The 19827-nt window shown below is 34.8% G+C and overlaps 1 protein-coding gene across 6 annotated transcripts in view; it reads left to right on the top strand.

The window, feature by feature from the left end:
* Nucleotides 1-19827, top strand: part of Lrrc4c (leucine rich repeat containing 4C) — a 1195224-nt gene that overhangs the window by 490936 nt on the left and 684461 nt on the right. For 3 of the 6 annotated variants that reach the window (XR_012436659.1, XM_074044634.1, XM_074044629.1), the window contains one exon: nucleotides 7321-7395. The exons of the other annotated variants lie outside the window; for them this stretch is intronic. The gene's annotated coding sequence lies outside the window, so the exon portion shown is untranslated. The remainder of the gene's footprint in view (nucleotides 1-7320; nucleotides 7396-19827) is intronic. 6 annotated transcript variants of the gene reach the window in all.

The following is a 19827-nucleotide window of genomic DNA, read 5'->3' as shown; positions in this document are numbered from 1 at the left end:
TTAAATAGTAAATGTGCATGCACAAATGCACCACCAAACACATAGGAGACCTTTCAAGAGAACTCATAACACTCACCATATCATGCCTAAAAGTTTGAGGTTGGGCTAATCAGGAGAAATCTCCACATTTTGATGAAGAAATTAGCGTATGGATTTTATCTCTGTGAGATAAAAGAGCTAATTCCAATTCTTTTTATGAGGACGTTGATGTCTTGAACATGCTATTTAGTTTCCTTGAGGGAACAGCATTTCCAAATAAATGGGAACAGTTTTTCAGTAAAGAGCTTTTTCAAGTTGCTTGAAACTAGTTCAACCTGCTGCTTCAATCCCATGTTAAATATTCTTTGTATATATACAAGTGATCGATTGAGTACCTCCATTCAAATGTAAAATTTACACACTTTAAAATACATTTCCTACTTAATAGAAACATATAAACCATAAATTTTAAGAGAAAAAAGATCACCCAATAAAACATGAAACAGAAAATTATTCAAATTCCATGCATATGTATATCTACATGAAAGAAGCAGAACCTTATAATATGATCAGATTTTCAGAGAACAGAAATGCATGCATTTATAATGTTTAAAGCTACCATACCTCTAAGTCAGTCCATCAACAGAAACTAAAATAAAAGAATATCTGTACTGATTTAAAAATCAAATGGAGACTCCCCAAAGTAGGTTATAAGAATATATGTCTATCTTGCAAATAACATAAAAATCTTCACACTTTATACAAATGTTAGGAGAAACATGTTAAAGCAAGGACAATAAATAATTTTTATTGTAATGACAATTAGTTTTTGTAAGCAGTAACTTCACAAATAACCTCAGGGAAATAGGTTGCAAACAGAGCTACAAAATTGTTCATAGCACCATTAATATTCCTAGCGATTGACAAAGGTGTTAATTCACATGTTCCATAAACTCTGATAATTGCTTTGCATCTAGAAAGTAAACGCTATGTTAGCACGGATGTTGGGACGGCAATAGACCTACATCTTAACTCTTATTCCAACTAAGTGTCAAACTCTGTAAAAGTTGCATTGCATTTCATCGGTCTAGGCTGTGTTGTGCAATATCTGTGTTTTGTAAGGAAACTAAGTTTATTTTTCCTTCTTGCTATATGTTTAAATGTGTCAGCAAGATCTTGGCCTTATACCTCATTCACATATTCAGTATTTCTCATAAATTAGAAATTAGATCTAAAGGTTGACTATTTTCAGGGTTAGCAGTTTATCAAACATATTTCACAGATGGCGCTATGTGATTCATATTTCACCATATTAGGAGCACATCCTACTTTATGTGATGCTAAGCTTGATCAGTGGGAACAGGGGAGAGATCCTTATTTTTCTCATTTTTCTAAATGTTTCTAGAATCCACTGATGATTGTTGTCTGAGTCAATTATTTTATTATGGCTTACAAAATATTGATTTTTCAAATTCTATTCTTCTAGGTTTATTGACTGAAAGACTTCTGTAAGGAACTTCTCATTAGCTAGAGCTTCTTTAATTCCATAGAAAGTCAGTTCAAACTTAATCAAGAAGGAGTCTTAATTCTTTCTTTTAAAATTTTTAAGTGTTAATGCTTAGAGTGAATACTTGGTGTCCTGCCTCTATCTCAAGTGTGTATGTGAGTGTGTATGTTTATCTGCTGGCATATTGCCTCTGTAGTTATACTTTGGAAGAAGGATCAGAGGGGAGAAAAAGAATAACAGGCAGTGAATAAGCAAAGATATTTATGTACATTCAGTTATTGTTGATCCATTATTGTAGAATTTATGGGACTCACTTATTATGAATTTCTCACCTTCAGAATCTTCTGTATACAGAGGCAGAAATTTTAATAATAAAACATGCTTCATACTTCTAAAATTAATTTGAATCAGGACACATTTTAAAAGTCAGTAATTGTGGATCAGTTCCCTAATTTAATAAAAGCAAAAAAGGGCACCCGTCTGTTTACCCTGATCATCTGTGAACCTCCTTTTCTGAGACAAAAAGGATTGTGGACATATTAATAAATGTATTAAAAATGGCATATGAGTGTGGGTGTGTGTGAAAGCATTTGAAGTAAAACTGTGGACTATAGTTCTATTAATTGAATTGACAAATAATTCCTTTTTGTGTATATATTCCTTTGGTTGAGAATTAGATATTGAGATTCTTTTAGCTAGAGCTACTCAACAAGATAATTTGAATGCTAAAGAGAGGAATAGAAAATGAATCTCCTTTCTGAAAACTGTGGCAGTAGTTTGGATTCCAAGTGAAGAAAAATCACTATTTCACTCATTTATTTAATGACTAAATATTGATATAATTGAGATAAATAAATGCAATGGCAATATTTATTGTTGACATATTAATTCTATGCTGACTGAGACAGTCTCCAAGCTTATTGAAAAAGCAACATGCCACTGATAATTTCTTCTGTTTTTTTCTGCTCCTTCTTGTGCAGCAGTTATATCCAGACACCACCAAATCTTCAGTAATGGGATGGAGGAGGCCTTTTTCTGCTGCCTCTCAGCCGAAGTCCTCTGCATTATATATCATGCAGCCATCCCAAACATAAGGTGATGCTAACAGCAGGAATATGCTTGAGGAATTTCAAGTTGATTCAAAATCAATAAGGGCATTGGTAAATAAGTACTTAACATGGCATCTGTTACAGAATAAAGGCCAAAACATATTTTTTGAATGAATGTGTTATTGAATGATAAGTTCTCTGGCCAAGGATATTCAGACTTTTAGAATCATTCACTTTTGGGGAACAGAATGTACTTTTAAAAGCTCCCTTATAGCATTTTTGGTATATTTCTTTTCAGTAAGAAACTGTGTCTACAGATTATTTCAGGAAAGTTGGATAGTGTTGATGGTGCTGTTTATTTGGTAATGGGCCTGTTTACAATTTCACTTGGGTTTTAAATGCAGCTTTAAAATCATTATAGAACTCTTAAAATGGAGCATGCAAAGAGAGGAAGCATCTCATACATGTGCCTTAACTATAAGCCACAAAGTAAAGCCTTTGAGTTCAAGAATGGCTTTGGATAGGAGAAGGAGGGCTCCTAACTATCACTGGATATGACCTGGTGCACATATAGCAATGCATCTACCAGTCACCCACACCTTGTAATTTAGTTCTTGCATTCCTTGGTTCTTTGATAAGTTCATAGTTGCTTTTTCTAAAAAGAGTTTTTATCATTCCTAAAATATATCAGTGCCCATATTTTAGTTAAACAAGTGCTGAGCAGTAATTTTAAACTGAGTGATTATATTATTTACTATTCAACAGTTCATTTGTGCATTTGGAATGTTGTCCCATAATACATTTGTTTGAGATACAAAGTAATCCAAAATACCATCATTTTGGGATATATATTTTTTAAAAGATGCTGAGTAAAAATTTAGAAGTAATTCTTTTGGTATCTGCAGTTTTTTCCATGGCACTAAAGATCACATGGTATCATGTGCAATTTCCACACATACAAGATGATGATCAAATTATAAAAAGCCTCTCATAACTCAACATGGCCAGTGGTATGCAGTAACTATAAAGTAATAACTATTTCAAACACATTCTCCACTGATTCAACCTTAGAGTGTTCATTTATTGAAGCTCAAAATTGTCTGAATTCTTAGTTTAGCATATAACAGGTATGCAATATGTAAGGAAATTTTCTTTATATATATATTTTTTTTTCATTTATTCATATGTGCCTACAATGTTTGGGTCATTTCTCCCCCCTACCCCCTTCCCTCTTCCCCATTACCCCCTCGCCTCCAGGCAGAAGTCGTTTTGCCCTTATCTCTAATTTTGTTGAAAAGAGAGTATAAACAATAATACAACAAACACTTTGCATTGAAGCAAATCTAATGGATTTCTATAGTATGCAACACAAAGGAGGTTTTCACAGAACTTTATCTTCACTAAATATGAATTAAGTATGGATTAAATCATGAAGGACAAATTAAGTATATATTAAACTTGCTTCAGTGAAATGATATTTATTTTACTATAGATATTTTTTAAATCTGTGCATCATGCCTCTGAAGTACAGGAATCTATTAGAAAAGCCTTGGGAACTGGGGTAATTTTCTCATTCCTAGTTGCAGTGGAAATTCAGAGAAAATGTGATAATAATTTTTGTTGTTACCTCAGCTGCATCCTAGTTAGAGAAGATGGAGGAAGAAGAAAAAGGCAAGGGAGTGGTGGTCATTATAGCTAAGAAAGGATTGAATTATATTGTATTAAATAGTAGAATAGAAGTAAAAGCTAAAGTTCATAGGAAAACAGAGTTTGGGGTATTGTTAAACACTTTATAGGAAAGATAGCATCTGAAGTCTTAGATCTCTAAGTAGAACATCACTAGACAGAGGAAAGGGAAAATGAGCTTCCAAGAAGAATGGTAATAGCATGAACTAAAGTAGAGAAATGAGCAGGAGGATAGAGTACAAAAAGATTGAAAGAGAGAGCAACATCAGACATAAAAGCCTTGAATTCTTGTCTAATACATTTGGACTAAAGTCGACCGTATCTCATTTGACAGGTACTGCCCTAAGTTAAACTAGCCACTTTGGTATAATTGCTACTAGTAAACTTTTAGTTTAGAAGTTTAGGCAATGCAGCACCTTATACCTATGGAGAGCTATTAAATGATGTGACTGGAAAATAACAGGAGTAAATCTTTATTTTGGAAACTATCATCCTTGGAGTAGTAGAAAGAGACAAACAAGCACACTTTATGTTTGTTATTATAAATAAAGTTCATTGGAAATAAGTCATTCCTAATTTATACTTATCATCTCTGACTTCTTTCACGTTTGAAGGCACAGTTGAAGGGTTGTGATAGAGATCATACCAGCTACAAAGCTGAAAATCTTTACTTGGTTTTATACATAAAAAATGTTTGCTGTGTTCTAATATAAAGCTAAGATTCAGGAGGAAGAACAAGACAGTGGGTTCACTGAATCATAATGTCTATTTACTTGGAAAATACGTTCCTTATTTTTATCCAATGTTAATTGAATTTCGGTAACAAATGGCAGGTTTATTAAAATATATTCATTTGGATAGTGACATTTTTTGAGACATCCTTCATCAAATAGGCAGGTATTTTACAGAGAACCTTTAGCAAAACTCCACAAATGTGATTAAAATATTATATCTATAAGATAAGAAAAATATTTTTGATCCTTTTGTTCCAAAGATTCTTTCCCAGTGAAAGTACCAGAACTGCCATTAAAGTTCAAACTAAAAAAACTTCAAGTATGAATGTAGTACATGTAAGGACAGAAAATGAGTACTGACTCGACATGCTCAAACTATTTTCAGTTTCAGATCACAAAAATAGTAAATATGAACCTCACATTTACTTTTAGTTTTTAGGAAGAGAGAACATGTAAAAGCCTGATTATTGCTCTGATCCCCAAGCTCCAACCTTTCTTTCAAATAACTTCAAAAAATAAAAATTGTGAGTATATGTTGATAGTGTCCTTAGAAATGAGAGAGACATATAGCCTTAATTTTAATTATGTATGATACACAAAATAGATAAGAATGTATACATTCAATTGGACTGAAGTTGGTAAGATTGTCAAATCAGAGCCATAACAGTCATTTCACACATTTTCAAGAACTCTGAAATGATTATACAACACTGGGATGGTAATTCATTTTTATTTCCATCAAATCATGTGATACAGTATTGACTGGGAAAGATTCTTTGTATCAAAAAGTTGCAAAAAATTTTTGAGGATCAGAAGACAATCTCAGAAAGATGGTGCAATTTACCAAAGTCCATGTAATCGAAGCAACATTATAAATTCAGACCTTCATAATGCAAAGATGTTGCATTTTGTTGGTCATTTGGCAATGACATCCCACTACCTTACAGATTCTTTTTTTTGATAACATGTGACAGAACCAAGAATCCTTGATCTGGGGACAGGAAAAGTATATGCATGCATACATATGTATAGAGATACATATATATGTACTTTATTTGTACTAATTTCTAAGAGAAATTATCATTTTTGTCAATTATAAATGTAAGCCACATACATTAAGTAGCATTAATAGTACTTAGGACTTTTTCTTCAAAAAATTTTTATATCACATTGGAGTAATGTCAGATACTGCAATATTTATTGCTATAATAATTACCAGATATAATTTAATATATTAATAAAAGCATACATATATTTTATAAAAATATTTTAATATTTTGATAATATAACTATAATTTACTTTATAATTTTTTATTCTATTTTTTCAATTAAAAATTATTATAGGAAAGATCCATAGGAACGATCTGATTTCCAAAGGTCTGCTTAGTAGTTGAGCATGTACTTAACTTGCACAAAGCAGAGTTCAATTCCCATCACCAAAACAAGCAAACACACAAAAAATATAGTTATACACAATCAAACTGCTCCCAGAGTCAAAAATGTCCATTCAGTTAGCTACTGCCATATAATATAATCAACTCCTCGAAATTTAGTGACTTAAGACAATAGCAATTATTTTCTTATATTTTATCATGGCTCTAATGTATCTGTTCGGCTTGATGGTACTTACACTTATTCTGTCATTTCGTTACATCCAGTTGTATGTAAGGTGGAGCTAAAGTTACCTCAAAGTCTTTCCCACTCTTATGTTTAACTGTTGATGCTGACAATTGACCCAGACTTCAACTGGATTTATTGGCAGTTAAATACCTATGCTTGCCTCCTTGACTTTCCATAGTATGTGGCAAATTCCAACAGTGAGCATACCGAGAGATCCATACACAAATCCAAACTGCCCTCTGGGACCAAGTCTAGGAGTCATGTGACATAACTTCTTCCAATTTACAGGTTGTTTTAGATTCAAGGTGAGATGACACAGACCCCAAATCTTCATAAGAACATATGAGATAGGATATATAATGGGTAGCTTTCTTTTGAGAATACTATCTACTATATGTTCCAAGATTTTCCATGTTTCATAGCTTTTTCACCTAATCTATCTTCTAATCTATATTCTCTTGCCTTATATGTATAATAGTGTACTCTTGTTTTGCCTCCAAATGCAAAATGAAACAGCTCTAAGGGAAACGGTCCCTTAACCTGTTCCCTGTAACACACAAGAACACAGTTAATTTTTTGTAGTTTGGAGTTTGTGTAGGTATGTATATGTTGCTCTTTTGCCTTAATCCTGCCTGTATTTGTGAATTTACTTAATAAATATTAATATTTATTTGTTTATAGGATTCACTTTTACTTGATTGTGAGCTCTTTGAGGACCCAGATTTCCACTCTTATTCCCCCACAGGACAAGGTATCCGTCAGTGTTCTACTGTTTGTGAACAGTTGGTTTTTCAAATTTATTCTGCTGCTGCCTTTAAATGTAAGTCAGTCATTATCTTTCTATATGTTGAGTAGGTGCATTATTGATAGGCACTTTGACACATTTTTTAAAATGTTCAGTCATATTGACCTATTTCCTAAACCATTAGACTGACAAGTTGAAGTCTCTGTAAATGAGAGAGTTTTATAGCTACTTAATGATATTTTTTCCTGAAATATTGCAAACTTTGAATGTTCCAAGGCTTGGTTTTCCATATTTGTCAAAACATCTTTTCTATTTGTGAGTTGATTTTCCAGTGACCATCACAGGAAGCTCACAGAGCATAAGATAAGAGAATGTGATTTTTCAAGCCAATGTACAAAAATAGCATGAGAAAGTAGAATGGCAGTATCATCATTGGTGATATAATTTTAAACGTGTGTCATATGAGTTATCTACAGTCATGGCATTAAGAAACCTTCAAAAGGCTCTATATTTACTGTATTGAAAGATGTGCAGCTCAGAGAAGTCATGAGAGTACAACAGCTCCATTTACTGGTTCCCCCTTCTACAACTGAAAAATGAGTTCAAAGACCTAACTAGCTCAACATCTAAAAGTGGTATTTGTGATATTCAGAAGCCTTTATGCAAGTAACATCAGCCCTACCTCAAAACCAAAGGCAGAGGTACCACACTACATTGCTGAACATCTGAAAATATAATTTCTATGAAGAAGATCACAGTGCTTGAATAAAGCAAATGAAATACTGCAATAAAGCAAATGAAATACTGCACTGTGAGTTAAAGCGTCAAATATATGAGATTGTTTTACAAAGCACTCACATTATGTAGCTTTCTGACACAATGTCAAGTGATATATCAGAAGATACCAAAAAGTTCATGAGAAATTCATTTCAAATTCTGATGAAACATAAAGAATTAACCTTGGACAGAATCAAATCTGTTTTATACTGACATTATAAGAGAAAGAGTTGGCTAACCTTTGGACTCGTATGAAATATGAAACTCTATCCATTACATAAACTGACAATATATACTTTTAACTATAAGAAAAAATGTGAACTGGCTCACAGAAAAATAGAATACAGACAAGACATAGCATTGCTTTGTTTATTAACAGGAACCAAAAAAGAACATTTGTTATGAAAAGACTCAGATAGGGATGAGCTATTTTACATGTTCTACTGTTATAGGTTGATTTGTAGGCATGATTAGCTGGAGACTACAATGCAAGTCTCAATTAAGAAAAACATTTTTATAATATTAACATAGATCATGGGTTTGGAAAGATAGATTTGATTGAAACTCACTGCAAACTAAAATAGATTGTTCATAAGACAAAAAATATACTACACTATTCATCTGCCCACAAAAATGCCAATGCATGTAGTGTCATTTATTTAAGTTAATTGAAGAGATATTTTTTTTTTTTTTTTTATTTATTTTTTTTTTTTCATTTTTCTTTTATTATTCATATGTGCATACAAGGCTTGGTTCATTTCTCCCCCCTGCCCCCACCCCCTCCCTTACCACCCACTCCGCCCCCTCCCGCTCCCCGCCTCAATACCCAGCAGAAACTATTTTGCCCTTATCTCTAATTTTGTTGTAGAGAGAGTATAAGCAATAATAGGAAGGAACAAGGGGTTTTGCTGGTTGAGATAAGGATAGCTATACAGGGCATTGACTCACATTGATTTCCTGTGCGTGTGTGTTACCTTCTAGGTTAATTCTTTTTGATCTAACCTTTTCTCTAGTTCCTGGTCCCCTTTTCCTATTGGCCTCATTTGCTTTAAGGTATCTGCTTTAGTTTCTCTGCGTTAAGGGCAACAAATGCTAGCTAGTTTTTTAGGTGTCTTACCTATCCTCACCCCTCCCTTGTGTGCTCTCGCTTTTGTCATGTGCTCATAGTCCAATCCCCTTGTTGTGTTTGCCCTTGATCTAATGTCCACATATGAGGGAGAACATACGATTTTTGGTCTTTTGAGCCAGGCTAACCTCACTCAGGATGATGTTCTCCAATTCCATCCATTTACCAGCGAATGATAACATTTCGTTCTTCTTCATGGCTGCATAAAATTCCATTGTGTATAGATACCACATTTTCTTAATCCATTCGTCAGTGCTGGGGCATCTTGGCTGTTTCCATAACTTGGCTATTGTGAATAGTGCCGCAATAAACATGGATGTGCAGGTGCCTCTGGAGTAACAGTCTTTTGGGTATATCCCCAAGAGTGGTATTGCTGGATCAAATGGTAGATCGATGTCCATCTTTTTAAGTAGCCTCCAAATTTTTTTCCAGAGTGGTTGTACTAGTCTACATTCCCACCAACAGTGTAAAAGGGTTCCTTTTTCCCCGCATCCTCGCCAACACCTGTTGGTGGTGGTGTTGCTGATGATGGCTATTCTAACAGGGGTGAGGTGGAATCTTAGTGTGGTTTTAATTTGCATTTCCTTTATTGCTAGAGATGGTGAGCATTTTTTCATGTGTTTTCTGGCCATTTGAATTTCTTCTTTTGAGAAAGTTCTGTTTAGTTCACATGCCCATTTCTTTATTGGTTCATTAGTTTTGGGAGAATTTAGTTTTTTAAGTTCCCTGTATATTCTGGTTATCAGTCCTTTGTCTGATGTATAATTGGCAAATATTTTCTCCCACTCTGTGGGTGTTCTTGAAGAGATATTTTAAATAGTGACCATTTTCTTGAAAAGGTGAACAAAACCTACATTTGGCTTCAATGATTGTCATTTTTATAAAGTCTTGATTCTGTGTTCCCAAAAGTTCAGAAATATGACCTTTGGATTCCGATGTGACTTCATTTATAAGTATTGGAAAAAAAATGTTGATTTAACCCCCTTTAGAGTTAGAAATATTTAAATAAAAATTGTAATCTTTGGAAATATTTCTTTCCAGGTTTTGAGACTTTTTAAAAAAAATTATTTATTTATTCAGATGTGCAGACATTGTTTGGGCCATTTCTCCACCCTGCCCCCCAACTCCTCTCTCTCTCTTCCATACCCCTCTCACTTCCAGGCAGAACCTGTTCTGGCCTTTTCTCCAATTTTGTTGAAGAGAAGACATAAGCAATAATAAGAAAGACATAGCGTTTTTGCTAGTTTGAGATAAGGATAGCTGTACAGAGAGATTCCTAGCATTGCCTCCATGCACAAGTATGTTACAACCCAAGCTGATTCATCTCTATCTGACCTTTTTACTATTTCCTGATCCCCTTCCCATATTGAGCTCTGTCACTTTAAGGTTACTGTATTAGCTCCTAGGCAGTGGGGACATCAAACACTTTCAAGTTTTCCTTTTCCTACCTATCCCCATACCTCCTGTATGTGCTCACCCATTACCATGTGACCCAAGTCCAAAAAATATTGCTGTATTTGCCTAGATCTAAAGTCCACATATGAGAGAGAACATACGATTTTTGGTCCTCTGAGCCTGCCTAACCTCACTCAGAATGATGTTCTCCAGTTCCGTCCATTTACTTGAGAAATAATATTTCATTCTTCTTCACGGCTGAGTAAAACTCCATTGTGTATAAGAACCACATTTTCTTAAACCACTCATCTGTAGTGGGGCATCTTAGCTGTTTCCATAACTTGCTTTTGTGAATAGTGCTGCAATAAACATGGGTGTACAGGTGCCTTTGGAATAACCTATGTCACATTCCTTTGGATTTATCCCCAGGAGTGGGATTGCTGGATCATATGGTTGATCTATGTTTATATTTTTAAGAAGCCTCCATAATTTTTTCCACAGTGATTGTACTAGCCTGAATTCCCACCAGCAGTCTATGAGGGCTCCTTTTTCCCTACATCCTTGCCAACACCTGTTATTGTTGGTGTTTTTGAAGATGGCTATTCTAACTGGGTTGAGGTGGAATCTTAGTGTGGTTTTGATTTGCATTTCCTTTATGACTAGAGATGGTGAGCATTTTTTTAATGTGTTTTTTGGTCATTTCAATTTCTTCTTTTGAAAAGTTCTGTTTAGTTCAGTTGCCCATTTCTTTATTGGTTCATTGATTTTAGGAGAGTTTAGTTTTTTAAGTTCCCCGTATGCTCTGGTTTTCAGTCCTTTGTCTGATGTATAGCTGTCAAATATTTTCTCCAACTCTGTAAGTGGTCTCTTTAGTTTAAAGACTGTTTCTTTTCTTATGCAGAAGCTTTTTAATTTTATGAAGTCCCATTGTCTATCCTTTCTCTTAGTTGCTGAGCTACTGGGGTTCTATTGAGGAAGTCTTTGCCTATTCCTATTACTTCCAGAGTGTTCACTGCTCTTTCCTGTACTAACTTCAGAGTTTTGGGTCTAATATTAAGCTCCTTGATCCTTGATCCTAGTATAGGGTGATAAACATGGATCCAGTTTCATTGTTTGCTGACAGATAACCATTTTTCCCAGCAACATTTGTTGAATAGGCTCAGTTTTCTCCATCATATATTTTTACGCCTTTGCCAAAAATAATGTGTGCATAGCTGTGTGGATTCATATCTGGGTCCTCTATTCTGTTCCACTGGTCTTCATTTCTGTTTTTGTGCCAATACCATGCTGTTTTTGTTGCTATGACTTTGTAATATAGTTTGCAGTCAGGTATTGTGATACCTCCAGGATTTCCCTTTTTGCTAAGCATTGCCTTAACTATTTGTGATCTTTTGTGTTTCCAAATGAACTTTAGGGTAGATTTTTCAATCTCTGTGATGAATGTCATTGGGATTTTGATGGGAATTGCATTAAACATGTAGCTTGCTTTTGGTAGTATAGCCATTTTTATTATGTTGATTCTACCAATCCATGGGCACGGGAGATCTCTCCACCTCTGTAGTCTTCCTCGGCCTCTTTCTTCATGGGTTTGTAGTTCTCCTTATAGAGGTTATTCACACCCTTTGTTAAGTTTACTCCAAGGTATTTGATTTGTTTTGTTTTTTTTTTTTGAGGCTATTGTAAATGGAACTGTTACCATATATTATTTCTCAGTTTGTTATTAGTATATAGAAAAGATAATGATTTTTGTAAGTTGATTTTGTATCCTGCCACTTTGCTATAGCTGTTTATGGTGTCTAGGAGATTTTAGGTAGTGTTTTTTGGGTCTTTAAGGTATAGGATCATATTATTTGCAAACAACTATATTTTGACAATTTCTTTTCCTATTTGTATTCCTTTTATTTCTTCTTAAGCCTAATTGCTTTGGGGAGAAATTCCAGTACTATGTTGAGTAAAGGAGTGGGGATCGTGGGCACCCTTGTCTCGTTCCTGATTTTATGGGAAATGGTTTCAGTTTTTCATAATTAAGTAAGATGTTGGCTGTAGGCTTGTCATATACAGCATTTACAATGTTGAGTAATTTCCTTCTATTCCTTGTTTTCTTAGAGCTTTTGTTATGAAGTGGTGTTGGATTTTATCAAAGGCTTTTTCTGCATCTATTGAGATGATCAAGTGTTTTTTTTTCTTTGCTTCTATTAATGTGCTATATTACATTTATTGATTTGCATATGTTGAACCACCCCTGCATCCCTGTTATGAAGCTAACTTGTTCATGGTGAGTGATATTTCTGATGTGTTGTTGGATTTGGTTTGCCATTATTTTATTGAGGATTTTTGCATCGATGTTCATTAAGGAGACTGGCGTACAGTTATCCTTTTTTGGAGGTCTCTTTCTCTGGTTTTGGGATGAGTGTAATACTGGCTTCATAAAATGAGTTAAGCAGTGTTCCTTCACCTTTTATTTCATGGAACAGTTTAAAGAGGGTTGGTGTTAGTTCTTCTTTAAAGGTCTGATAGAATTCAGCAGAGAATCCATAGGGTCCTGGACTTTTCTTTTTTAGGAGACTCTTTATTGCTGTTTCAGTTTCATTTTGGGTTATAGGTCTATTCAGGTGAGTAATAGCCTCTTGGTTCAATTTTGGATGGACATAAGTAGCTAGAAATCTGTCCATTTCTTCAAGATTTTTAAATGTATTAGATTATAGGTTCTCCAAGTAGTATCTAATGACTTCCTGGATATCCATGGTGTTTGTTGTTATCTTGCCTTTTGCATTTCTGATTTTACTGATTAGGGTTTTTTCTCTCTTCATTTTAGTCAGGTTTGCCAGGGGTCTGTCAATCTAATTTATTTTTTCAAATAACCAGTTTTTTGTTTCATTGAAACTTTGTATGGTTTCTATTTCATTAATCTCGGCCTATATTTTTATTATTTCTCTCCTTCTGCTTGTTTTAGAATTTTCTTGTTCTTGTTTTACTAGGAGTTTGTGATGCAGCATTAGGTCGTTGATTTGAGATCTTTCTGTTCTTTTAATATATGTACTTATGCTATAAACTTTCCTGATAGGACTGCCTTTGCTGTGTCCCATAGGTTCAGGTAGGGCATGTTTTCATTTTCATTAATTTCCAGGAACCTTTTAATTTCCTCTTTTATTTCATCAATAGCCCATTGGTCATCAAGCAATGTGTTGTTCACCTTCCAATTGTTTGCATGTTTTTTACTGTTATTTTTGTTGTTGATTTCTAGTTTTAATGCATCATGATCAAATAGAATGCATGGGATACTTTCTATTTTCTTATATTTGTTGATGCTTGCTTTGTACCCTAAGATATGATAATTTTTGTAGAAAGTTCCATATGCTGCTGAGAAGAATGTATATTGTGCAGATGTTGGATGAAATATTCTGCAGACATCAGCTATGTCCATTTGATCTTGTGATTTAGTTCTAAAATTTCTTTATTATTTTTTGTTTGGATGACTTATCTATTTGTGAGGGGGGTATTTTTTTTTTTTTCATTTATTCATATGTGCATACAATGATTGGTTCATTTCTCCCCCATATCCCCTGCTCCCTCCCTCTTACCCCATCCCTCCCTCTAACTCCTACTGAGAGGGGGGTATTAAAGTCTCCCACTACAACTGTGTTGGAGTCTATATATGTTTTTAGGTACCTCAGAGTAGGTTTGATGAAATTGGGTATATTGACATTGGGTGCATATAGATGGTTAATTGTTATTTCCTTTTGGTGTATTTCCTCTTTTATTACTATGGAGTGTCCTTCTTTATCTCATTTGATCAATGTAAGTTTGAATCTACTTTGTCTGAGATAACTATTGCTACCCCTGTCTGTTTTCAGGGGCCATTGTCTTGGTAGATCATCTTCCAGCCTTTCATCCTCAGTCAGTCCTTTTTCTGTCAATGAGATAGGTCTGCTGTAAGCAACGGATTGTTGGATCTTCCATTTTAATCCAGTTTGCCAAAGGGTGTCTTTTGATGGGGGAATTAAGTCTGTTAACAATCAGTATTAGTATTGATAGGTATGTGGTGATTTCTGTCATTTAGTTGTTTTTTTGTTTGTTTAAGGGATTGATTGTGTGGAGCTGAATCAATGTTACTCTCTACTTTCTTGTCTTTTCTTCTCTTGTTGTTTGGTGCTGCTGTCATTTCATGGTTTTGTTTACTTTCATTTTCTGTGCGCAGAATTCCTTTAAGAATCTTTTTTAGTGATGGCTTGGTGGTCCTATATTGTTTTAGTTTCTGCTTATCATGGAAGACTTTTATCACTTCATCTATTTTGAATGATCATTTTTCTGGGTAGAGTAACCTAGGGTTGAAATTATTTTCATTTAGTGCCTGGAATACCTTACTCCATGATCTTCTTGCTTTTAAGGTTTCTGTTGAGAAATCTGCTGGATTTTGAAGAGTTTATCTTTGTATGTTATTTGTTTTTTCTCTCTTACAGGCTTCAAAATTCTTTCTCTATTCTCTGTGCTTTGTTATTTTAATGATGATATGTCATGGGGTAGTTCTATTTTGGTCAAGTCTGTTTGGTGTCCTGGAGGCTTCCTGTACCTGAATGGACATAGTTATCTCTAGATTTGAGAAATTTTCTGTTATTATTTTGTTGAATACATTACAAATTCCTTTTGCTTGCACCTCTTCTCCTTCAATGCCCATGATTCTCAGGTTTGGTCTTTTGATGGAGTCAGTGAGTTCTTGCATTTTCTTTTCAGAGTTCTTGAGTTGTTTGACTGATAGCTCTTCAGTTTTTCCTTTAATTTCCATTTCATCTTCAAGTTCTGAAATTCTGTCTTCCATTTGTTCTAGTCTGTGGAGTGGCCTTCCATTGTGTTTTGTATTTCTGTTTCATTGTTTTTCTGAGGATTTCCATATTATGAGTCACTTTCTCTTTAATATTGTCAATTTTCATCCTTAATTCATTAATCTCTGTATTTATGGTGTTCTCTGTTTCACTTTGTTGTTTATTTAAGACTCCTATGAGTTCATTTATTTGTTTTTGTGTTTTCTCATATTCTTTATTTTTGTTGTCTTGGAATTTCTTAAGTCCCTCTTGTATGTTTTGGTTGACCATGTCTAGTAATATCTCTGTGAAATTCTTAGTGATTACTTGCAGGATTTCTTCTTTAAGATGGTTCTTGTGGGCTTCGTTGGGTTCCTTAGCATAGTTTATGTTTGTTTAGTTGGAATCTGGAACTGGGTATCCATTTTCTTTATTTTCCTCTGAATCCTGTATTAATTAATTTTTTTTTTTTTTGGTGAGGGAGAATGTTTTCCATCACTTTTTTGTCTTCCTATTGCTCTACTTGGTGCTCTTTGTGTCCATGTTCTGTGTGTAATTTAGTATTAGCTAATTTGCAATAGTAAAACTAACAAAACAAAGAAAGAAAGAAAAAACTTAAATCAAAGAAATCAACAAGGGGAGGTGGTTGACAAACAAACAGAGAACAAAACAAACAAACAAACAAATACATAAAATAATTCCAGGTTCAGGAACAATAGAATTTCAGTTTTAGTAGTTCTGGTGTTACACCAGCATCTAGCCCTGTTGTTGGTATTTAAGCAGTAGCTTTGTTTCAGTCTCACCAAGTGTTTGGGGAGACTTGCCAGTTTTTTTCCTATCTTTCAGCAGCAGCTGCTTAATCAGCTTCTCAGTTAGGTGTGGCTTGTCTTCAGGTTCTGGAGATCAGCCCTGTGGTTCACCAGCTGTCCTGCTTTGGAGTTGGGTTTTCTCTGTGTTGATTTACTGGGGGCTTGTTTCATTGCCTTGTACCCTTTCTCTGGGGCAAGGTCAGAGATCCATCAGCCAGCTCCCTGCTGTCAGTATGTTATGCTGGTTTACTGATTGCTTTTCAATTTTGCAATGTTGTTTGACTTTGCATATTGCTCACCATCTAGGAGATGAGCTTTGTGGACTGCTATCTGCCCTATTTCAGGCAGCAGGTTATCACCTGCCCACTGTCATCCCATCTGCCTTTTCAGTCTTTGTTTACTGTAAGTTCATGCAGAGATCAGCTCCTTGCACTTTCCCCCTTCTCTGGTGCACTTAGAGCACCCAACCCACTCTATTGCATGTTCCTTTTCAGCTCCTTGTTTATTATTCAGGTTTTTTTTTACAGGGCGGGGGGGTCAGTCTGTCTAGGAGGCTATGCTGGTTCATCCCAGGGGTGGCTGTGGAAATACCGCATGCCATTTATTTGCTCAACTGTTGGTCTGCTGGATGTCTCCCAAGCAGGTTTGGAGCCTGTGTCTTGTGGTGTGGGAGCCCTCCTGTTTTCTCAGTATAATGTGGCACTAAGAAGCTTTGTAGGGTGTAGGGGTTTAGAGTGTTGAAGCCCTGATTCCTCTTGGTGTTTTCTTTTTTTTTTCCAAGTGTGGCTCCAGTGTCTCAGTAAAATTTTTAATTTACAGAGCTCTTGCTTTCTGCTTCTGCACTCGAGTCACCATCTTGGATCCTCCACTGAGACCTTTTTGAGTTGATTTCCTTATCATTTAATTGTTTTCTTGTGAACATAAAAATAATTTTTGTATAAATTCTGTCACTTTACTGTAATAAATCTATCTTTATTGTATTAGTCTGATTGGAAAAGAACTTTTAAATGTTACTGTGGTAGAAATATGATTCAAATGAGATCTTGTTATTTATTTATTGAGTGAATTAGTTGTCAGAGTAAACTGACCCATGCTTTTACACTCTACATCTTTGTTTACTGAGAACTTCCTTAGAGAAAAGCAACACTGTTTCCTGCCAGTTTCTGAGAGCAGCCCATACCTCAATTGTTCACCAGACATAGTGCCCTGTTGCTGCAGGTTACCAAATACCCTGGCTCCACTGTACACACAGTAAAAACATAGAGCCTGAATCTCTAAAGACCATATTTGTGCATTTGTACTTCTCAAAGCTTCCCTAGAGCATCTACTATGCAACCAGCTCAGAGCAACCTGGAAACCATACACAGGCCTCTTACTTCTGAATTTTAGCACTTTTACCACAATTGCCCCATTTTGGGTGAGTAGGTGATCTTCTGATGGAGAAAGAAAAAATGCAGTGCAGGATAACTTTTTTGAACTATAGGAGGCATGAGATGCCTGAGAAAATAACCCCAGCTTTTTTCTTTCCTGAGTAGGAAACGTGTGCTATCATTTTTCATGGTCCATTTTGACAGTGAAGCTCTTAAGGGACAGATTCCAGGCCAACTAGAAGAGAATAATCTTTACCTGCCTAAGCTAATGAACATTGGGCTGAGGTGAGAGATTGGCAAAATTCATCAAAACCTTATACAACATTTGTTTAAATTTAATAGAGCTGTAGACATACTGTGCACAGTTTGATTCTGAGCTATGTTATTCATAGTTAAGTTTGGGAGCATGAAGAGTAAACATCACTGCAATAAGTAAATCTTTATTAATTTGAACATATCTGAGAGGAGACAGTCTTATCCTCTTGGAATGAGCCTTGTTCACATATTGTGCATTTCCCCTACACTTTTTCCATCCTGATCTTTAATTTAATAATGGCTGCTTGACCTGCATAATAGCTGGCATTAGTCTTCTGGGAGTTAAATAGTACAGTATCTATCTATCTATCTATCTACCTACCTATCTAGCTCCATGTCAGTGGTACAAAGACTAGATATTAAGATACGTTTTCCATAAATACCCTATTCAAGCATGAGAAATATATCTCCTCAATTTTTATTATAAGATGCAAGAAGCATGGCATATGTTTATTAGAAGTCTATAATTCTAAATTTGACTTCATTGAATGCAGAAGTGTCAAAAGGATCAAGTATTGAATTCTCCCTGAAGCTGTACAGAGAATGAACATAAGGCAAAAATAGGAAAGAAATGAAGTCAACTAGAAATGTGAACAAATGCTGCTACCACTTTAATTGCCCAATCTATTATTGTGTAGCAGACTGATACTGAATCAATGTCTGGAAAGTAGAATGTTGTGTGTAAAAATGGTGTCTTTTTGAAACTCCCATGTGATTTGCCCCTAAAATACATTTAAATGCATGTTATTTTTACTTTTGTGTATTTTTAAATTCATTTTATGAGAAAGAAACCCTACCTGATAACTCTTTTCATAAATTGTGCCTTATTCCTTGCAAACTAACTAGCTGGTTATTGATCACTGTTGTGTCTAAGGGAAGAAAGCAGTTCATTTGTACATTTGGGTGAACCTAGTCTATTCTGTAATGCAGAATCATCTTTAAACTTCTGGGACACCACCTGAAAGGGTTCATCTGGTAGAATAGCAATTTCAGATATAGAAACATTGAACATGTATAGTCTCAAACTATTGTCACAAGTCATTAAGCAGTGTGCCACCTATCACTGCACAAGTAGATTGTTTGCATTAATTTCTGATATTAGTACCACATGAGGTTCTCACAGCTCTTTACTATCATTATATTTATCTCCCTCATTTTGCAGGTATAGAAACTGAGGCTTACTTGGAGGAAACCACTGTCCCAAGTTCACCCAGTTAGTAGATAGAAGAATTTGAACCCATGTCTTTCTAATTCTGAGCATGAAAATTTTACAATGTGTTTTTTTATCAAACTCACCACCTCCATTATTCCTTCTTATCTGCCTTTCCCATCTCCCCCTTCATTTTACAATTTTTAGTGGGTTTTTCATTTTATCATGCTATTTTCATATATATCTCTATATAAATGTGTGTGTGTGTGTTGGGGGAGTCATATAATGCACTATCATATTCATCCCCCATAACCCTCTCCTTTTCACCTTAATTTCTTGCTTGTTACCCCAAACAAACCTTCTTTTATGCTTAGGTCATATTATTAGTTTTTTAAATGTAGATTATACATATGAGAGAAAATGAAGTATTTGTCTGTCTGAGTTTGGCTTATCTCTGTAATTTCCTTTTACTCTTAATACTATATTTTTCTGATAGTCACACAGATATTTTTCTCTTCATCTACATTATTACCACAAAGTGACCATTCCTTTTAATGCAAATAATAAAGAGATATACAGATAAAGTTTAGATTTAAAATTAGGAACTCCAGTTCTTATTTTAATATCTGAAAGACAGAAATAATTGTTCAAAAATGTTGTGATTCTAATTCGGAAAATACTCAGCGAAAGCAAGGTGAGATACTTAATACAAATACCCTTAGGGCATGCAAGAAAGGTGATTTGCCTCTTTATTTGACTATGTTGA

The sequence above is a fragment of the Castor canadensis genome, chromosome 1, assembly GCF_047511655.1.
Source record: "Castor canadensis chromosome 1, mCasCan1.hap1v2, whole genome shotgun sequence".
Lineage (NCBI taxonomy): Eukaryota > Metazoa > Chordata > Mammalia > Rodentia > Castoridae > Castor > Castor canadensis.
The sequence above is the reverse complement of the archived record's forward strand: the minus strand, read 5'-3'. Positions and strand labels throughout refer to the sequence as shown.